Source organism: Ursus maritimus, unplaced genomic scaffold (assembly GCF_017311325.1).
Source record: "Ursus maritimus isolate PB19 unplaced genomic scaffold, ASM1731132v1 scaffold_20, whole genome shotgun sequence".
In the NCBI taxonomy this organism is placed as follows: Eukaryota; Metazoa; Chordata; class Mammalia; order Carnivora; family Ursidae; genus Ursus; species Ursus maritimus.
Genome location: NW_024424453.1, coordinates 667,241 through 690,055, shown reverse-complemented (window position 1 = coordinate 690,055; position 22,815 = coordinate 667,241).

The window sequence follows — 22,815 nt, the reverse complement described above, 5'->3', positions numbered from 1 at the left end:
AATTAGGAGCTCTTAACTAAAGTGCCTGCAAACACAACATCTCCCAGCTCCCCCAGATCTGTAGATTTGGGCCTATTTGATTAATACCTTTCATCTGTCCTTCATTTGAAGAAATGTCATCAAAATCTTGCTGTATTTTTCCATGAAAGAAAGAATACAGCATGAGTGTGATTTGAGAAAATAAAAGCTCAGCGTTTGACAGTATTTTCAATTCTAATCAAAGCCAGTGGGTACTTGGCATATTGTCTTTATTTTTATCAACTCTAGGAGCAAAGCAGTAAAAACCAGAAAACATAATGGGCCCTCTCCTACATTTGTTCTAAATGAAGAGATCATATATCATTTTATTCATCTGATCTTATGTTTCACAGATTCCAATTGCTAGAAGCTTAGGTACTTTATTGCAAGCTTTTCTCAAGGTCCCAGTACGATGCGCGTACGAAAGTAACTGAATACAAGCAAGAACACTTAAATTTATTCAGCACTTACTTTGCATTATGAATATCGGTTAAAAAACCAGTTCCTTATCAAATAGCTTGGAAGTAAGAGAAATGGGAAACTTTAAAATCAGATTGCTTGACTCAAAAGCTTTGGCCATTTACTTTGCCCATTTTCTTTATATTAAAGCTCATTATGTTGTTCACTCAAGCCTGGAGGAAAAAAGTATACCAGAGGCTGAAGTAACCAGTGGTAACTTGATAAAGATTATGGAAATATTTTTACCAGTTCGGCTTTTACTGGTATTTCAATTAAGTGTGAAGGCAATACAAAATTAGTGTTCTTTTTTACTTTATTCTTCTGAAATATGAAAAATTACAGATTACCTCATGTCCAAAGTAGTCACTGAAACACTAAGAATATTTTTAAATAACCACCTACCACTTCATTTTCTCATCTTTGTATCACCATATCTTTAACCTCAAGCCAATCCAAGAAAGATCTTGGTGTGTTATGTATATACTAGTCTATCAAGTCATCTCAAAAATTAAAAACAGAATTATGTAATTAATTTTAACTATGAAGACTTATATCAATGTGGCAAAAACTTGACTATACACACACACACACACACACACACACCCCACAGACAAATCCTGCTTTGGGTTGTAAGGATTATGATTACTTTTAAAATGTATTTTTAATATTGTTATAATTTTTTAAAACTTTATGTATTTTTTCTCATTGAATCTATGCAAAATCTTACAAGACATAAAGAGGGGAGGTGACTTGCCCACAACCATAAAGTAAGTGGTAGAACTAGAACAAGAGCCCAAACTTTCGGTTTTATTTCATCTCTCTCTCTCTCTTCTGAAAAAAGCCAATTACTTCAGTGGACGATATCTTGCTATTCCCTGGATAATCTTAAAAGCATAAGTCATACCTGCCTTATTTGTCAAGTATTTTTTTTTTCTAAATCCCTATTGCAACACGTTTTGGATGGTAATGTACTAATTGGTGTTGTATTAAATCTATGACAACATACTCTAATATTAATAGGGAAGTGTCCATCATTAGCATACTCTTATTAAAATTGCAAAGTTCAGAAATCAAGAAAACCTAATACCAGCACCAAGATTAAAGTAAAATTTTTTTGTTATAAATAATAGTGAATTTTGAAATCTATTGTATAAACATGTTTTTTGAGTTCCTAGAGGTCACCCTACAAAAAGATTTGAAATATATAATTTTTAACCTATTACACTGGGATGAGATCCTCACGAAGCAAGAATGAACACATGATGATTGTTAAGTCGACTTCTAAGAAAGATGGAGTACTCTAATGTGAAGGGCTCTGTGGGTTGTGCTCTGTGGGTAATTTGTTCAGACCAAGGGAATGGACACAGAGTATCACTGACAGTGGTACTTGTAGTGTCTAAATGGGGTGTCTCTCTATCAGATGGGGGCCCCCAAATGTGGGGCAACTGATCAGTGGAAGCTGGTGGTGGCATGGGTGGTGACAAGAACTCACCTGAGGCAGAACAAAGGAGAGAGAAGTTTATTGAATACACAACAAGAGAGCGGCAGACAGGAGAGCAAAGGAGAGGATGTCTGCAATGAGGAAGTGGGTGGGGGCTGCTTTTAAAGTGGTAGATAAGGAGGTATGGCAACCTATGGAATTCTCCCTTTCTTGGTAACTGCGCCTACTCGTAAGTGGACCATTGGTCACTTAGGGCCTATGGATACTTTGAGGTGAGTCGCCCAATGGGCCTGTCTACTTTTCATCCCTCAAGCCTGTTTGCCTAAAAGCAGCCTCTACACTACTGTTGCTCTTGTTTTTATCCAACATTGGTCATGATTAAGAAATATTTTTAAAATATGGTTTTGAAGAGGCAATGCATTCAGTCTAAAGTGGCATGCCCTTGCTCCAGAACCTAGAAGTCTACACTGAGGCACCTCTATCATGACTTGCCAGGAACCTTGCAAGGCATCATCATATGCTATCCATACTTGGACCATAGCCTGGGCCTGCTATAGAGACTTTTCAGAAATGGCAACCTTCTGAGCTACCTAGCAAATAGATCAACGAGTACTCCGAAAGAGTATTGTACATGCTCTTTCCAAAACTCACAAGAAGCAGATCAAACATCACACTGCTTTCAGTTGTCAGAAGTTCAAGAAGAAATATATCGCCTTTTTTAGGAAAAGGTATTCCAGCATGCTCAAGAGCACTCCATTCTTAAATATTTCACTGATCATGAAAGACTTCTGGAGAGTTTATCTCCTAACCACTGGTATGCAGGTATCTTACCAGTTTTCTGGAATATTGCTGATTAAGTCATTAGTACGATGTCACCAAGATGGTACATCAGATGTTCTGTTAAATGTCAGTGTGAGAAGAATTTATTTTGACTATATAGTGACAGAGAGCAGGAGAGTTAACTCCGCCCAAGGGCAAGACTAAAAATGGCTACAACTAGGCTGATGTTCTCTCCTACTGGGACTAAAAAGAAGGTGCTAGATCTGAAGCTGAATATCAAGTGCCAGATGCTGTGATAATACACTCTAGGAAAAAGAAAATCAAATGAGGCAGCACAAACTGGGGCTACAACTTCTTTTTAAGTTCATCATTTTCTGCCATAATTTACAGATATAATTTGGACAAAAGCAAATATTATGGATACCATAAGCACTGCATTCTTTAAAGTCCATATGAGTGGTTCTAATTTTTGTCATTGCACCTGTGATACATTATTGCTTCCATTTTATTAATTTCATCAAAGGAGAAAAATTGTAAGGACTTTTTTTTTTTTTTTTTTTGCCTTTTCCCCAATAATAGAGCTGACTACATAGGTCAAGGGACCCAATGTTAGTGTTATGCTATCAATGTCTACTCCAATTACACACTCAAGGAAAGGTCCAGCCAAACACTGGACCTGTAAACTCACAGATTTCATGTGAAATGACCTTGGACCAGGACCAAGTCCTTATTACAAAGTTTCTGAATAATCTCACTGTAAGAGAGGAATTATGATAGCATTTTGGTTCTCTTGATATTAGTGTCCCTCTAGACTCTATATCCAAACCCCTTGAAAGATGTCCTTCCTCAGTATACAGTTACTTGATAAATGACCATCAATCTCTTTAGGGAATAGCTACTTTTTATATTTGCCAAAACATGGACAAGATCTTTCCTCAAGAGGACACAACCTCTTTCTTTGAAATTCTTAAAGACTTTTACTTTTCTCCTTGAAAACTCCTTTAGCATATAAAGTATATACTTTGCTACAGAGTGGGGTCAGAGACCAACTACCTTGTCATCATCTGGAAAACTTGTTAGATCACTTAAAATTGCTGAATCAGAAATCTGCATTATTAGGTATTCCCTAAGTATATTAATGTTTGTGACACACCAATTTTGTACAAATATATTTTGACCATTTGTATTAACTAATATTTTAAGTTCCATCATTTTGCCTCTAAATCAAAAAATGAAGTTGGTGGAGGATAAGAACTTTGAAAACTCTTTTGTGCCCTGAAAAAAAAGTCAAAAGATCACAAGTTACTGGCTTAAGAACTGAGACTACAATTTACACCTACATGTTATTAATTTATAGAAATCATGCTGGAGTTTTAGTTAATAAAATTACAGATTCATGCACTTGTCTCTGTTGTACGAGTGTTCTTTTCAGACATTTCAGCACTTCCTGATACCTACATTCTTTTTTTTTTTTTTTTTGAGATTTTATTTATTTGAGAGAGAGAGAGAAGGAACAAGCAGTGGGGAGGCGCCAAGGGAGAGAAAGAGGGAGAGAAGCAGACTCCCTCCTGAGCAGTGAGCCCGATGCAGGGCTCGATCCCAGGACCTGGAGATCATGACCTGAGCCAAAGGCAGACACTTAACCTACTGAGCCACCCAGGCGCTCCTGATACCTACATTCTTATGAGCTCTATGTTGTACCAATTTTGCTCACAAAATGTTTTGTTATTATAAGTTATCATGACTGTAAACAGAGAAATATGGTTATTGTTCTAACTCTAAAAGTACTTAGAGTGAAAGATCCTTTGCCCAGAAAGTAAGGACTGGAGCACATTTCCAATCACAAAAACCAGCTATCAGATAAGATAATCCAGTCTTTTTTTACTTAATGATATGGTAAATTGGATGGGGATTCTTATATCCCTGGAGTTCAGTTAAATCAGACGGTTTGTTTTGTGTTTTTAAATTATAAGGTAATTTTTATTTAACAACATTCAAGCACATTTCCAAATAAACCACTGAACATTTTTTTGAAATTGTAAGTGTTATGAACTGAAGTTTCTTTATTCACTACCGTCCTCAAAATGGTTTAATTGGAAAATAAACTGTGTACTATGTTCCAAAAATGAGATTACAAAATAGTGATACTCTGTATTAAATACTCTTAAGCTATATCACGTCTATGCAGACAACTGTAAATGTAAACATACCTACAATCTCAATAACGTGATAGGTAGATAGATATAGCTAGCAATATGCAAAGACATAGACATACAGGTATAGTTACTAAATATATTTAATACCTCTCCCTCACAAAATTTTTAATTTGGCAATCATCACTGAAGTTACAAGTCAATTCCCTTCATTTGACCCATAATGACACAGAGCCTCAAAATGGTGAACTACCTCTTAAAACAGTTAGCCAGCAGCAAAGACTAAAATCAGGCATGCTGACTCCTAGCACAGTAACCTCTTCTGAGGTTTTCTCTTTTGTTAGTGACTTTCTATGATGGCTCTTCACATTGCCTTATTAACATATATTTTAAAAGTCTGAAAAGACAGGTAGGTGCTACCAATAAAACATGGGCTCATTTTAATGTCAAATAATCCAATACTTTTTTGTAGTGTTCTTTGCTTTTAACAGCCCTGTGGGATTCATTCTGCCACTTTATTCTTCAAAGCAATACGTGTCCCAATTGCACGTGAAATGTTACACTACATTGGTATGAAGGTATAATCAATACCTTGGTCAGTTCATTCAGTATTTTGAAGACTCTGCAGAATGGAAGGTCATGCCTGATGAGAATATAGTAGCAAAAGTGTCACCAAGTGATCACAGGGATTCAACAGTAATTTAAGTATTCCTTATACTCAGATGCAGTTTTTAACCTGGATACTACCTAAAGTGAAGTTTAGTATCAAACTCTTCTTGCTTTAAATATTTTATCAGCAACCCAATTCCTAACTGAAATGTAAGGTCAGACTCTAACCATAGATGTCCTTGAAGTCTAGTCAATCTTTATGAGCATACTTGATCAGCGAGCATACACTTTTCAACAGGTGATATTGTAAAACATAGCTAGAGAGGCATATAGTCAAATTTCTAATAATTTTTTCAACAAATTTTTTGTGTGTATTTAAGTGGAGTGTTGAATTCAGTACAGTAGTGGCAGACAATGAATACCGACTGACAAGTTAAAAAAGCAAAATAACAACAATAACATAAACAATATAATTGTTCTAAAAACCCTTTCGCTTAGGCATTATAATATCAATTTTATAAATATGCAAACTGAGGCAAAGAAAGTTAAATTACCTGTTTAGCATCATATAAATATATGAGCGTTCAGGATTTTAACTCAAATTTATTTGCATGAAAACTAGTCTGCATTTATGTCAAATTTGAAAACAATTAGTTCCTGCTCTCAAAGGGTTCATTATCTAGCAATAGATAGAATAAAATTAGCAATACCACTATGCACATTTTGACGAATATGTAAAGGCTTAAACAAAATCACAGGACTGCTCCAAAGAGTGAGCATTTAAATCTGACTGGCAAATATAGAATGATCTCAAGATAAGGAAATATTTGACCCTGGACTTGAATGTTAAATTTTGATGGATACATCAAAAAAGGTCAGGCTATTTCTGCAATAATGAAGGCTGTGATTAAAGGCAACAAGTCATGAAAGACCCTGGCATGCCCAGGTATTTGCAAGCAGTTTTGGTTCCTGCAAAACACAAAATATACGAAGAACAGCAGAAGAAGAGGGTTCAGTAGCTAGAGATGAAATTATATGAAGTTATAAGAAGAAAACTTATGAAGTACTCAACATATCATGATAAGACATCTTAATTTTTCTACTGGCAATGAGAAAAACAGAAAAAATAATCATATAGATTAATCTAGCAATGTTGGACGGTGGAACGGCAAGCAGAGTGATTGACATCAAGGGTGCCATCTGAGAGGACACTGTATAGTCAGACATACTTCTCCATTTATCCATGTATTTAATAAGCATGTGTGTATCCAGAATCATTCTCTAAATTGGTTGGTAATTTAACTATGATCTGAATATCACTCAATAGTCTAAATTTGTTTCATATATGGGGGTGAAAGACATGAAAAAGGCAATGCAGGTATTCTATCAGCATTTGGAGATAGAAAATTTGTATTGGAGAAATAAACATACCTGCTCAGAATGATACAAGTAATAACTGAAGAAAGCAAAATGAGACTTTGGGTCTTCTGACCCTATTCATCATATCTCAGAGCAAATTCTAAACAGCAAAGGCAAAAGATATAACATTTAATCTGCATTTATAAATTTCAATATTTAAACTGATATTTACTTTTGAAACATAGAATAGAGTGATACTTCATATGTTTGCTCATTCAAATTTAGAACACCATACTAATTATTAATTCAATAAATACTTACTACTAGCACAAATGAATCACTGATAAGAAAAGGGGCACTACCCATACTTCAAATAATTTTAAGCCTTGTAGTGAAGACAAATCAATCTAATAATTACTAAAATAGTAATTTCTCTTCACTCAGAACTTTTAATTTTAAAAGTCATAGTAAGTGGTGGGGCACCTGGGTGGTCCAGTCAGTTAAGCATCTGACTTCAGCTCAGGTCATGATCTCAGGGTCCTGGGATCAAGCCCCACGATGGGCTCCACTCTCAGGAGTAGTCTGCTTGCCCCTCTGACCTTCCCCCTACTTGTGTGCTCTCTCTCACTGTCTCTCTCTCCCAAATAAATAAAATCTTTTTAAAAAATGACAGTAAGTTGTATCTTCAATTTATACCTTTTCATCCATAATGCAACAGAATATACTGAGGCAAATGCCATTGTTTTAAATTTTATAAATTCTTAGGAATTCTGTCATAAGTAGAGTCCAGTTCTTAAAATCTTTTTTTGGATGCAGTCCGGTATAAGACTTTGCAAATATAAAAAAAAGGTCTGAAAACAGAGATGGCTCATGAAAAAAACAGACAAGGATGAAGGATTTATGGCTCAGCTTCCCCACATAACCTCAGAAAAGAAAATCAAGAAGACATTTCCGTCAAAGGGAGTAGACGGGGTTTCATCATGATCGCATGTAGAAAGTACCTCCAGACACATCCAGAACAAAATGGCACATGGCTAAGATCCACCAATGTAGGGTCTCAACATGTTTTATGCATGGATATATACATAGAAAAATGAAAACTTTTAGTAAGTAGAAAAAAGAAATATGGGAATACAATCTGACAGAATATGGGGGGGAATCTCTTATTAATAAGGTATCTGAAACTCAAATATTAAAAACCTAACTAGATTTGTTTTGGCATATGCCAAAGTTGCTTCATGAGGCCACCAAGAAAAAGGTTAGAAAGACGTTTCATTTTTATATTGAACACCCATCATCCACTGGTCCAGAAACTTAGGGCATGCTCAGAGAAGATGGCAAACATGTTATTTCCTCACTTGAGAAATTCACTTGTAAGTTAAGATCACCCCTCCTTCAACCTCTGAAATTCCATGTTCTCCACATTCATGGTATATTTTAAAAGTAGGGTAGGTAGGGGTGCCTGGGTGGCACAGTTGTTAAGCGTCTGCCTTCGGCTCAGGGCGTGATCCCGGCGTTCTGGGATCGAGCCCCACATCAGGCTCCTCCGCTGGGAGCCTGCTTCTTCCTCTCCCACTCCCCCTGCCTGTGTTCCCTCTCTCGCTGGCTGTCTCTGTCAAATAAATAAATAAAATCTTTAAAAAAAAAAAAAGTAGGGTAGGTAGCTGTAAATATTGCAAGTCACAAGCTGAAATTAGGGACTGACTGTTAGTGGCAACATACATTTGGAGATGCCTAGTCATGAAGTGGAAGAGAAAACTTAACTTTCTGTGTACCATTAAAGCTCTAAGAACTTAAAAGCGAGGCAAAAGAAATAAAAAGAAGAAACCAGTAGAAAAGAAAAAAAAATAGGTGCTAAAAAACAAGGCACTGTACTAGAAATTCAGCATTTCTATCTCTAGAAAATTGAAAAATAGAGTTAAAAAGCTTTGCTAGGAAACTGAAATGTGAACTAAGGGTACTGTCCATTTTGCAGTAATCTTTGTAGTCTTTGTTTTGTTCTGTTTGCATAGAAAGCAAGAATATGTGCCTTGATGTAAAATATCTAAAAGCAGAAGAAAAAACTGGCTAATATTAAAAAGCAAGAAAACATCAAATATTCAGTAGAAGAAATAAGGAAAAGTGTCATGTAAATGAAAAATCCATTCAGAGTTAATCCAGTCAGCACAAAAACAAACTAAAAACAAAAGAAACAAAAAAATGCAATAAACCAGTAGAACAATTTATCAGTTGTTAAGCAAGTTTGAAGAAAAGCTCTTAAAATGAAAAAAAAAAAAAAAGGCCAAGGAAATAAACATTATGAGAGGTACAAGATTATCATTATAAATAATTGGGAACAAGATCCAATATGTGAATATTGAAAATACCAAATCATATTATGCAGAAACTAAACTACTTGTGTACAGGAGAGATTCACAGAGAGCCAGCAAAAACAATAACAACAACTGTGCAGGCAAATGTTAAATATTAATACAGGCAAGTTTATTGCCTACTAAAACTCAGCAACCAACTATGTAAAATACCCAATTTTAAACCAGAATTACTACACTTAAACAACACCTCCCTTGCAACTAGTAGATAAATACGTCCTGCCATCTAATGCACAGCCTAGTTATTATAGTCAACAGTACTGTATTATAAACTTCAGAGTTGCTGAGGGACTAGACCTTAACTGTTCTCAACACACACACACACACACACACACACACGTGTACACACACACACACACGATAAGTGTGATATGACAGAGGTGTTAGCTCACAGTCATACTGGTAGTCATATTGCAATATATAAATGCATCAAATCAACATGGACAACTTAAACAATGTTATATATCAATTATATCTCAGTAAAAAGAAAATAAAAATAAACCAAAATTCCTTGATATGTAAAGAAATAGATAAGTGAGGTCTACCTTCAAGGGGAAAAAAGCCAATAAAAATTTGATTTCAAGAAGACTCAGGTTTTAAATTTAACAGCTAAAGACTCAAGGAAGCTAATATAAATGTGTTACAACGACACATGAATTAGGCAAAAAGAAACAAAAGGCATGCTTACTGAAAGGTAGAAGTTTAAAGAAGTATTTCCAAAATACATTAGTGTCTATGAAGAAAATATTCAAGTTTTAAAAATACTACTAGACTTAAGTGGGTTTAGAAAATTTGTAGAAAAAAGATCAATTTACAACAATAATTATATATACTAGAAGTGAGTAATCAATACTAATTTTTAAAAATCCATCTGTAATATTATTCAAAGAAAATATTTAGGAATAATTCTAACAAAGTTGTGCAAGTCCTATACACCGAAAACTACAAAACTTTACTGAAAATAATTAAAGAAGGCCCAAGCAAATGGAAAACCACGTCTGTTCATGATTTGTAAGACTTGGATTTTGTTAAAGTGACAATACTCCTCAAAGTGATTTATAGATTTAATGTTATCCCAAACAAAATCTCAGCAAGCTTTTTATAGAACTTGCCTAGCTTATTCTGCAATTTATATTCATAACCAATTGACATTTAAAAAGCCAACATAACTTTTAAAAAAAGTTGGAAGTCTTGCGGTACAACACTATTATACTAAAAAGCTACAATAATCAGGATAGTATGATCTTGTCATAAGTATATATATATAAGTCGTTGGAACATAAATGAGGGTCCACATGTTGACTCATACATACATGGATTCAATTTATTTTTTATTAAAGTACCAAGGTAATTTATTGAGAAAAGTATAGTCTTTCCAACAAAAGATACAAAAATAATACGCTTTTGGAAAAAAAATCCTCACTCCTACATCATGTCATATATAAAAATACTAATTCCAAATGGATTATATAAATTTGTATACAAGAGTTAAAATCAGAAACTTCTAAAAGAAAACTTGGGGAAAATATATATGCCCTTCAGTGAGAAAAGACTTCTTTGATAGTACACGAAATACGCAAAATTTGAAGAAAAAAATGATTAGACTTTATCAAAATTTTTTTAAAATGCTCACCTGAAGACATCATTACGAAAATGGAGGCAGGGACAGAGGAGAGACGACCGCGCACCTGTCGCGGAGACCTCTAGTGTCTCCGCAGCCCCGACGGCGCTTGCGTAGCTCTCCGAGGCGTACTGGGCATTGGCCCAGGCTCGACGCGCATGCGCGCTGCCTACCGGGAGGCGGTGTCTCCGGCGTCCCGCGCTTTCTTTGTCCTCCAGCTGGGCTCCGGAATCCTCTCCAATTCCAACCTTCCCGCGGATGCTGCCCCGTCCCCGGCCCTCCGTCCTTCGGTTTCCTGCATAGGGGTCATGTGTGGCCACCTAACAGGGAGACAGCGATGCGGGCACTTTGCACCCCGAGGACCCGGAGCCTCGTGGATCTTGGATGGCGAGTTTGGCCTCTCCTGTACCTGTGAACTAGTCGGCCCAGTGGGCCTGTTCCTGCTCGACAGCCCCGCTGGGCTCACTTCTCTCTCCCGGACTTCTGCTCGATGCACTCCCGCTCGTTAGTGAGGTTTGCAGCGTGCGAACAGCTGCGGTCCCACTGTGCCAGCCTCAGCATCATCCAGAGCTGCCTGCGCAGAAGGCTCCGCGGGAGGTAGGTGCAGGAGGCCGCGGCGCTCCCACCCCGGCTGGGGTCTTGTCCTGGCCCCTCGAGTGAAGACGGCTTCCCCCTTCCCCACCCCCACCTGCAGCACACACAGAGGGGAGGCAATACCTCGAGCTTCCGTGCCACCCCTAGAGAGCCCCCCCAAGTGAGGACCCAGGCCCGATGTGGCTGGCACAAGACGGCACTTACCACCAGCCCACTCTTCTGTATCGGTCTCTCCATTTGATGTGACACAGGTGTGCCCCAGGGGCAGATGCTGCCGGCTGACTCCCTTGGGCCCCTGAGGTGGGAGAGGAGAGTGCGGTACCATCCCGGCCCCAGGAAGACCAGGGGTAGAGCGTGCTTGGCACCCTCCTAAGTCCAAATCCAGCACAAGCTTCCTCCTGGAAAAGGTCCCTGTTGTCAGCTCCGTCCGTAGTGACTACAGGGCTGGATCCTTACCCAGTTCCAGAATGGGCTGGGCGCAGGGACAGCACCAGGACACCCTCTTCTCCAATGGCCTGGCTTCATGTTCAGCAGGTCTTCTTAGCCGGCCCTCTTCCCCGAGTCCTGGGACTCATCAGCTCAGGACCCACACTGCTATAGTGAGTTCCTATCTGGCCGCAACTTGTTGGTTTCACAAAACCCACAACCATCACTTCACTTGTCTTATCTTGAGAACGGGCAGCACCCTCCTACATGGCATATTCTTCCCACTGGTTGATGGTGTGGGAAAAGCCGGTCTGGCTGGAAACCTGAGGGCCCTTCCTGGGTAGACCTGACAGCTCTTCTGGGAAACCTATCTGCCATCTGGCCTCTGCGTACCAGCATCAGCATCACCGTCCTTTCCTCCGTGACCAGCATGGCAGAACAGGAACCTGACCCCAGCTCCCCAATTCTTAGAGCGGAGTAGCCACTGGGGAAGTTCTGCTACATGCACCCCCCCACACGCTCCATTGTAAACGTTCCTCAGTTTCCAGAAACAAATTCCAAGGAAACACCACCAAAGTAGCCACCAGGGATCTGCTTGGGATTGGAAGGGGAGCCTTAGTTCTTCTAGGGGGGCACACTGCAATCCGATTGGCTGGGAACTCGGAGTCAAGCCCAAAGACTCTGGCACAGCTGAGAGGAAACTCAGCAGGCAGAAGGTGTTTGTGATGTTAGCACCTAGAACAGAAAGGACACAAAATAACTGAAGTCAGAAGAGAAACATCACTTCTGATTATACAGAAATAAAAGATTAGAATACTATGAACAATTATATGCCAAAGAATTAGGTAATTTAAATGGCACAGACAAATTTCTAGAAACACACAAATGACCAAAACTGACTCAAGAAGAAATTTTTAAAAATGAATAATACTATAAAAAGTAAGGAAGTATTGAATCAGTAAGGAAAAACTTTCCAACAAAGAAAATGTTAGAACCAGATGGCTTCACTGGTGAATTCCACCATTTAAAGAATTAACAAGAATACTCTTAATCTCTTCCAGAAAGTGGAAGAGGAGGAAATACTTCCTAATTCATTTTATGAGAACAGCATTAGTTTGATATCAAAATGAAAGATACTGCAAAGAAACTACAAATCAATATCCCTTATAAATATAGATGTGAAAATCTTCAAAAAATATTAGCAAACCTCAGCAGTATATTAAAAGAATGATACATCATGACCAAGTAGGATTTACCCCCGGAAGGCAAGGGGGCATTTTATGTACTGATTGTACCTGCCAGAAATTCATGCATTGAAACCTAGATCCCCAGTGTGATGTCATTTGAAGATGGAAACTTTCGGAGATACTTAAGTCATGAAAGTGGAACCTTCATGATGGGATTAATGCCGTTATAAGAACATAAGAGAGTTTGCTCTTTTTCTCTACTCTCTACCATGTGAGGCTACGACAAGATGTAGTTTCATCTTCATTATTTATAACTTTCATTTTGTAACTGCTGTGTGTGTACTTAAAAAAAAAAACAACCTGATTGTTGCTTAATTATTGAATGTAAAAATCTATATATATCTACCTGGTCACATGTTTTTCGAATTAACTGTATCCTTATATTGTATCCTTAATTGAATATTTTCTGAAACAAATCAACTGAAATTTTCCATTATGACTATTATTTTTATAATGACTCAAATTTTGCTTTACATATGTAGAAAATATTGTGAAGTGAATATTGTGAAGTACAAAATTTTTGCATTTTATTTATATTACTTATTTTGCCAATATGTAAGGGCTCTATTTATTCCTAATACTTATTTTGGTACAAATATTATGAAGTACAAGATTTTCGCATATTATTTATATTACTTACTTACCAATATCTAAGGTCTCTATTTATTCCTAACACTTACTTTGGTACAAATCTGTTTTTACTTTTATCCCTTTAGTTTTGTTTCTTTAGTTTCACATTCCTTTACTAGAGACTTCCCTATACATTTAATTTAAATATTTTGTATAGGTGTATTTCTCATCAGTACCATACATTTGTGGTTTTTTATTTCCATTCAATTTGAAAAGCTAAGGATTGTAACCATTGATTTTACATGTATACAACATTTTATGTGTCGATTTTTATCTTTTGCTAATTCTATTCTTCTGTTGCTTTTTTCCTCCTTTTCCTTCTCTTTAATTAATTGGTTACTCACTCTTTCCACCCATCCTTNACTCATGTAACAGCTGTATATTCTGTTTTTATTCTGTTATTGGCCATCCTTGATTTTTACATACATTTTTTTTATTTTAAGTAAATATGGTTTTTTTTTCAGGCAAAAGAAATATGTCATAAATTTGGACCTACAAAAAGAGGAGTGTTGAAAATGGAAAAAGTTAAGGTAAAGTAAAACCCATTTTTTTCTTATCTTAAATTTCTCTTTATAACTGTATAAAGCAAAAATATTAATAATGTATTATGTATTTGCAATATGTATAAAAGTATATACGACAACAAAAAAAGGTGGAAATTTTGAATTGTGAATATTTTGATATATGCTCCTTATGCATTAAATAGTATAAAATTATTTGAAGTTAACTTGAACAATAATTTAAAATACATCTTGAAAAGCTAGAGAAATCATTGATCTTTAAAAGAATAACAATAATAATAATGGAGAGAAAAATGCAATAGTTTAAAAATCTTCAAACAACTTCCAATAAGGCAGAAAGAGAGAAAATAAACCAAAAAAAAAAAAATAGGTAAGGGCCAGCAATTGTATATTTTAATCCAAATCTATCAATAAATAGTCTAAACACACATATTAAAAGCAGAGATAATTAGCATGAATAAAAAAAAGACTTACTGTATACTTTTTTTTTAATAATTTTTATTTTGTTATATTAGTCACCATACAGTACATCCCTGGTTTCCGATGTAAGGCTCGATGATTCATTACTTGCGTATAACACCCAGTGCACCATGCAATATGTGCCCTCCTTACTACCCATCACCAGCCTATCCCAATCCCCCACCCCCCCCGAAGCCCTCAGTTTGTTTCCCAGAGTCCATAGTCTCTCATGCTTCATTCCCCCTTCTGTTTACCCCCCCTTCATTCTTCCCTTCCTTCTCGTACGGATCTTCCTATACTTTCTATAAGAAATCCACTTTAAATATAAAGAGAGAGGTAGAGTAAAAATAAAAGCAGAAAAAAGATTCAAGCTTTAACCAACAGAATGCTGGAGAAGCTATATTAATTTCAGCAAAAGTAGTCTCCATAAAGCAGAGTATTATGGATAATAAAGAGGAGCATGTTATAATGATAAAGGGGTTACTTTTCTAAGAATTCTTCAAATTAAATGAAGCGATTACCTATATGAGATGGAGACTGATTCACAATTAATTTTGCTAAGTACTACTTGCTAAGTACTACTTGCTAAGTACTATTCTCTTAGCAACTGAGAAAATGAATAGGATAGTAAGAACAGAGATGACCTCAACAGACAGCTTTACTAATGAACACTTATATATCATTTTACCAAACAATAACAATACATATTCTTCTGAGGTACACATGAAGCACTCATCAAGGCAGACCATATTCTCGGCCATAAGACAATTCTCCACAAATTTAAATTAATAGAAATAATACAGTGTGCATTCTCATAGTATAATGGAATTAAACTACAAATACTAATAGCAAAATATCTGCAATAATGGATACTCCCGTACGCGACAGTATTAATGAACCTTGAGGACATTATACTAAGTGAAGCAGGCCAGTCACAGACGTGCAGATACTACACTCTACCCCTTGTGGAGGAAATGTCCTGGCATCCATGCTCCCCGGTGGTGACCTCTGACCTCACTGGGCTCGGAGACACAACTTGCCATGACCAATGGAATAATAGTGATAGCAAATGAGGTGTAAACAGACACTTGAAAAGTACCTCGGGTATCGACATCTTTTACTATTCTTGGGAACATTACTGGTTGATGAAAAACCAATGGCAGGTCTCTCCCATTATCCCACCTGAAATCAAACTAATTACCAGACATATGAGTGAGGCCATCCTATACCAAAATAAGTCAACTCTAACCAAAAGAACCACCCAGCCACCAAGAGATTCTCAAGAAATAACAAATATTGTTCTTTTAAGCTACTTTAAAAAATTGGGTTTTGAAATGTGGGGGAAGGATTCCAACTCTTTGGAGAGGGTATACAATGATTTAAGTTAAAAGAAAGTGTGAGTATATGAAGAAAGCAAGAATTAGAATGATGGCCTAAGGGGAAATGCCATTAGTTTTTGCTGGAGCAGTAAGTTCATTTTGAAATTGGTAGAAACAATGTAGAGACATGTTATAGAGGTTCTGAAATACTGGGAAGCAAAGTTAGTTTAACCTACTGAACTTTAGGAAGATTGGGAAATATGACAAATGCTTTAGAATTATTTTTAGTGTTACTGTAGAAAATTGTACAAAAATGATTAGAAGTAAAAACAAATTAGAGGCCATTTTAGGAGACTGACAATGTGGGAATACAGATGATGGAAGTAAAGGAAAAGTAAGGTATACATATACTTAACTTTCAGGAAGAAAGTAACAGTACTATCAATGGTGCATGCGATAAATGAAGGAACTGAGACAAAAGAGTAAATAGGTGAAGGAAGAATAACATTTGTAATAGAATTAGTGATTTAGTTGGGAAGCCAGTTTAATGGCATCGTGAATTTAGGACCACAAATGTAATTTAACTTTTAGTCTGGCAAGGGATCTAAAATGAGAGAAATAAATGTATCAGCAACTTCCCTTATAAGAGGAGAATATTATTTCTTTTTTTCTTTTTCCTTTTAAAAAAACGGCGGGGGGAGGTACAAAGGGAGAGACAGAGAGAGAATCTCAAGCAGGCTCTATGCCCAGCATGGAGCCCAATGCAGGACCTCAGTCCCACAAACCTGAAATCATGACCTGAGCCAAAATCAAGTTGGACGATTCACCAACTGAGCCACCTAGGCGTCCCAGAGAATATTATTTCTCTAATCATCTTCGGTCTTCTTCCCTTTTCTTCCATTTTTTTGGAAGTTCATTTTTTTCTTTTTACCTATTAATTCTCTCCTTTTTTTGTGTCTCATTTTAAAATATTTCTACTTAAATTTTGTAATCATAATTACAGAGTTCTTCCGTAACTTCCTTGAAATTTTGTGGTATTTATGGATCACTTTTCTGATGAAGAAAATCAACTTTCACACTTCCAGTTCCTTTCAATGGATTAGAGGTAATACTTGTATATCTATTAGCATCCTCTTAGAGTTAGTCTTTGAAAAAAATTTTTTTTTAATTTTCTAGAAAAATATGTATCAGTCCAGGAAATATTCAAATGGGACTTCATTAACAGTAGCACATCTGTCCTGACTCAGTAGGATCTCTTCTTCCTCTTTCTACATGTGCCATCTCTGGTCTTTATAATCTGTGCTGTCAGCCAAATCGCTATGAAACCATTTTTACCTTTCACTGCTATGTCTTCATAACTCTTCCAGGTTTTCTGAAAAGTTGCTACAGCTTTTAATGCCATTAAATTTTAGGAAAAAACCATATTTATAGTGTGTGTGTGTATAATATATATACATGTGTACCGTGTGTGCATATGCGTGTAGCACCACAGTGGAATATTTGTTCCTTCCCCATTGGCTGTGCAAAATATTAACTATAGTATAATCCTGTTATTTTACTCATTCATGTATTAATTTATTCAATAGATATTTATGAAGATATAGTATATACAAGGTACTGGGGATATGGCAGGAAGCAAAGCATACATATTTCTGTCCTCATGGAGTTATGCTGTAGCTTAGCTGGTACTGGGATTACATACAATCAACCAATCAATCTATAAGACACATACTGTCTTAGAAGATGGTAAGATCTACAAAGAACATTGAACAGAGAGTAGAGACTGGGAATGTGTGGGATAAGATGGGGGGACTTGCAGTTTTAAATAGAGTGTTCATGGAAAATAAACATCTATGTAAACACATGAAGGAGGTGATAAATCAAACCCTACTGCTATCTGAAGGGAAGGCATCCCAGGCAGAGGAAGCAACATAAGCAAAAGCCATAAAGCAGGAATATATTAAAAATATTTAAGGAACAGCAAAAAGCCAGTGGGTATGGAGTAAATCTAATAGATTTTTAAATCTAGTAGATTTTTTTAAAGAATTTTATTAATTTAAGAGAGAGATAGAGAGAGCACAGTGGGGTAAAGAGCAGAGGGAGAAGCAGACTCCCCACCAAGCAGGAAGCCTGATGCGGGACCCAATCCTGGGACTCCAGGATCATGACCTGAGCTGAAGGCAGCTTAACTGACTGAGCCACCCAAGTGCCCCAGAATCTAGTAGATTTTTAAAACTCATCTTGAGCCTAAATTTTCTAACACACTAGAAAAACGGAATACATGCTACTAATACCATCCTTTCCACTCCCTAATTTATAGTAGACATCACTAATCTGGTACACTAACAACAGTTTGTCTCATTGAGCTAGACAAAGCTTCTGAACTTTTCTATCTGAATTCTTTACGTATCCACTAACAATCAGTAAAGCTAGAACCTAAAAAGAAAACTCTCGGCCTGCATTCCAAATCCTGCTCTGTAATAACTTGTCACCATTCCCCTCTTCATCCTGTGGCTTGTCACTTCATCTACCCTAGAAATCCTGAGTTCCTTTATGTATTTCAATCTTGATTTTTTAGTTTCAAAAGTTGGTCAAACCATGCTATAGAGTAATCTTGTTTTTCATTCTTAAGTTGGCAGATTGTATAAAAGACAGTCAGAAAAACATTGATTGATTTCATTTTTGAAAATCTTATGCCGCTACATACCTGTTAGAATGGCCAAAACCTGGAACACTGACAACAGCAAATGCTGACAAAGATACAGAGCAACAGGGACTCTCATTCACTGTTGGTGTAAATGCAAAAGAGGACATGCACTTTGGAAGACAGTTTAGCAGTTTCTTAAAAAACTAAACATACTCTTACTATACAGTCCAGCAATCACACTTCTTGGTTTTTACCCAAAGCAGTTGAAAACAGGTCCACACAAAAGCCTGCACATGGATGTTGATAGCAGCTTTCTTCATAATTGCCCAAGCTTGAAAACAACCAAGATGTCCTTCAGTAGATAATGGATACATACTGGTACATCCAGACAGTGGAATATTCAGTATTAGAAAGAAATGAGCTATGATGCCATTAAAAGATATGGAGGAACCTTAAATCATATTACTAAGTAAAAGAAGCTAATATGAAAAGGCTACATATTATATGATTACAACTATATGACATTCTGGAAAAGACAAAACTATTGAGATAGGAAAAAGTTCAGTGATTGTCAGGGGATGGGAGGGGAGGGATGAAAAGATAGAGAACAGGATTTTTAGTAGAGTGAAAATACTTGGCATGATATTATAATGATGGGTACATGTCATTATATATTTGTCCAACCCATGGAATGCACAACACCGAGAGTGGACCCTAATGCAAACTGTGGACTCTGGGCATTACTGATGCTTCAGTGTACGTTCATCAGATGTAACAGTCCACCACTCTGGCTGCCGTAATACAGGAGGCTATGTATGTTTGGGGGTAGGGAATATATGGGAAATCTAGGTTTGCTGTGAATCTACAACTGCTCTGAAAAACTAAAGCCTTACTAAAATCTTTAAACTCAACTGCCTCTTTCAACAGTTTTTATACAGCTATTCAATTTTACTTTTTTTTTTTTAATTTTTATTTATTTATTTATTTACTTGACAGAGAGAGAGAGACAGCCAGTGAGAGAGGGAACACAGGCAGGGGGAGTGGGAGAGGAAGAAGCAGGCTCCTAGTGGAGGAGCCTGATGTGGGGCTCGATCCCAGGACTCTAGGATCACGCCCTGAGCCGAAGGCAGACGCTTAACGACTGCGCCACCCAGGCGCCCCAATTTTACTTTTTTTTTTCACTTGTTCCTCTCTCTCTCTTAGAGTCCTTGATTTCTCAACAGATTTTATCACTTCCTGTTTTATTGACAAAATGGACATTATCTGATAGGAATTCCCTCAACTTTCACACCCCTAAACTCCGTATATGATCCTCTTCTTCATTTCTGTTTCTTTCCCTCTAGACAAAATTTAAACTATCATTGCTGATCTGTATCTTCAGAAGTCTTATCACTAGTCACTTCCCCATCATTTAGCTCTTTTTTTTTTTAAGATTTATTTATTTATTTTAGAGAGGGAGAGTGTGTGTGGTGGGGAGGGGCAGAGGGAGAGGGAGAGTGAATCCTAATCAGACTCCACACTGAGCATAGAGCCCCACATGGGGCTTGATCCCGTGACTCTGAGATCACAACATGAGCTGAAACCAAGAGTTGGATGCTTAACCGACTGCCCCACCTAGCCCCTGTAGCTCTTTTTTTAAAATCTTTTATCTTCAGTGACTTAAAATGTGAGAAAATATTCTATTTTCTTGTGTTAAAAACAAAGTTAGAAGATCCTAAAGATTCCAAAAAGAAAACCTGTTAAAACAAATAAAAAATTTAGTGAAATTACAGGATACCAGATCAATATACAAATTCTGTTGTATTTCTATATATGAGAAACTATCAGAAAAAGAACTTAAGAAAAAAACTCATCTGCACTTGCATCAAAAAGAATAAAATACCTAGGAATAAATAACCAAGGACATGAAAAACCTATACATTGAAAACTACAGGACATTAATGAAAGAAATTTAAAAAGGCACAAATAAATGGAAAGATATTCCATGCTCGTGGATGGAAAGAATTAATTAATAGTGTTAAAATATCTGTATTACCCAAAGTAATCTACAGGTTCAATGCAATTCCTATCAAAATTTTAATGGCATTTTTCACAGAAATAGAACAAATAATCATAAAATCTGTGTGGAACTACAAAAGACCCTGTATAGCTAGAGCCACCTTGAGAAAGAAGAACAAAGCTGGAGGTATCACGCTCCCTGATTTCATATTACAAAGCTGTAGTAATCAAAACAGTATGGATTGGCATGAAAACAGATACATAGATCAGTGGGACCAAATAGAGAGCCCAAAATAAACTTACTCCTATTGGACAATTAATTTACAGAAAAGGATGCAAGAATATACAATATGAAAGGACAGTCTCTTGTAGATGGTGCTGCTGCGATAACTGGAAAGCCACATGCAAAAGAATGAAGCTAGACCTTTATCTTACACCATACACAAATTTAACTCAAAAAGGATTAAAGAGTTGAAGTCCTAAAACTCCTGGAAGAAAACCTGGGCAAGCTATCCGTTATAGCTGGTTCTTGGGTGATCCCACCATCATGGCTCACCTGGTGGTCTCACCCCCTGGCTCTCTGGAGGTCATCCAACTTGTTGAAACTGAGGTAGTGGCCCTAATGATCTCTGAATCTCCTTCAGGGTCATTTTTCTCTCTTTTAGAATAATAGCGAACATTTTTAGCTGATCAGCTCTTTGTCCTGTCCTTTCTAATCTAATAAGCCCAACAGTCTTCCTTCATTTCATCCCATTTCTGTTTACTTCAGTTCAAACTAACAGTGTTTCTGCTCATAAAATCCCATAAACTTTTCATCTAGTGGTTGTTCAATGACACCATTAGTGTTTTCCTCAGAACAAGCTTTCTCTCTCTCTCCCTCTCTCAGCGGTATGAACAGACTTAAGAATTTTCCAAATCTTCAAGTTCTGGTTTATTTTTGCAAAACAATTTATCTCTGTCCTTTCTCATTTAACTGTAAGTAGTCAGGAGCCAAGCCACTCCTTCAACACTTCTTAGAAATCTCAGCTAAATATCCAATTTTATCATTCATATATTCTACTTTCCATAAAGCACTGGAACACAGTTCAGCTAAGTTCTTTACCTCATTTCCATCTGAGACATCACTAAAATTGCCATTAATGTCTGAATTATTTCTAGCATGAGTATTTCCACAGTAATTTTTTTCTCTATATAGGCATTTTAAAAGTTTAAAAACTTTTCAGTATTTCCCAGAAAGAATAAAAAGTAATAGCTGTAGCAAATTATAAATATTTAGGAATAGTTTTAATTTATTTTTCAACATTAATATTTGTATGGTATATGTGTGTATAATGCTTTAGGTTTATAAAGCATTATGAAGACTAATCTACAGACATTCAGAGCATCACAATTTTAGAAGTGTGTTTTCTGTCTGATAATTTCTTGATAAATTCAATTTCAATATACTCTGACCCTAGATGAATTATTTTTTCAATGGGACTCATTTGGCAAATGACTTCATAGTCCTTGAACATTAGTCCATACAGAATTTACTGCTGAGTGAACAATTATAAATCTTAGGACTTACAAGAACTGAGTAGCTCTGGGTAATGCTAATAAAGGAGAACTAGTGTTTAAAAAAAAAAAAAAAAGTGTAACTAGATCTTAGTACATTTAGTTTGGGCAACACATTTTAAAAATAAACTTGTTGAATTTAAGTTAATGTCCTAAACCTTTTAAGAGCTGATATCTATAATCCTGTTCCATTATGAAAATGGAAATAAATTCAGCATGATAATTCATAATAATATAGAATAAACGAAAACAGTTCACATTTTATGTCTTTTTAGAAGTACAAGGAAGATAGAAATCTTTTTTTTTTTTTTTAAGATTTTATTTATTTATTCGACAGAGATAGAGACAGCCAGCGAGAGAGGGAACACAGGCAGGGGGAGTGGGAGAGGAAGAAGCAGGATCATAGCGGAGGAGCCTGATGTGGGGCTCCATCCCAGAACGCCGGGATCACGCCCTGACCCGAAGGCAGACGCTTAACCGCCGTGCCACCCAGGCGCCCCGGAAGGTAGAAATCTTAATTATCATAATTTCAAAATGAGTTCTCACTGCCTAGTGATATTTCACATCACAAGTAGTTTAGAGTGATTTTATTATCCCAAATACCTGAGTGT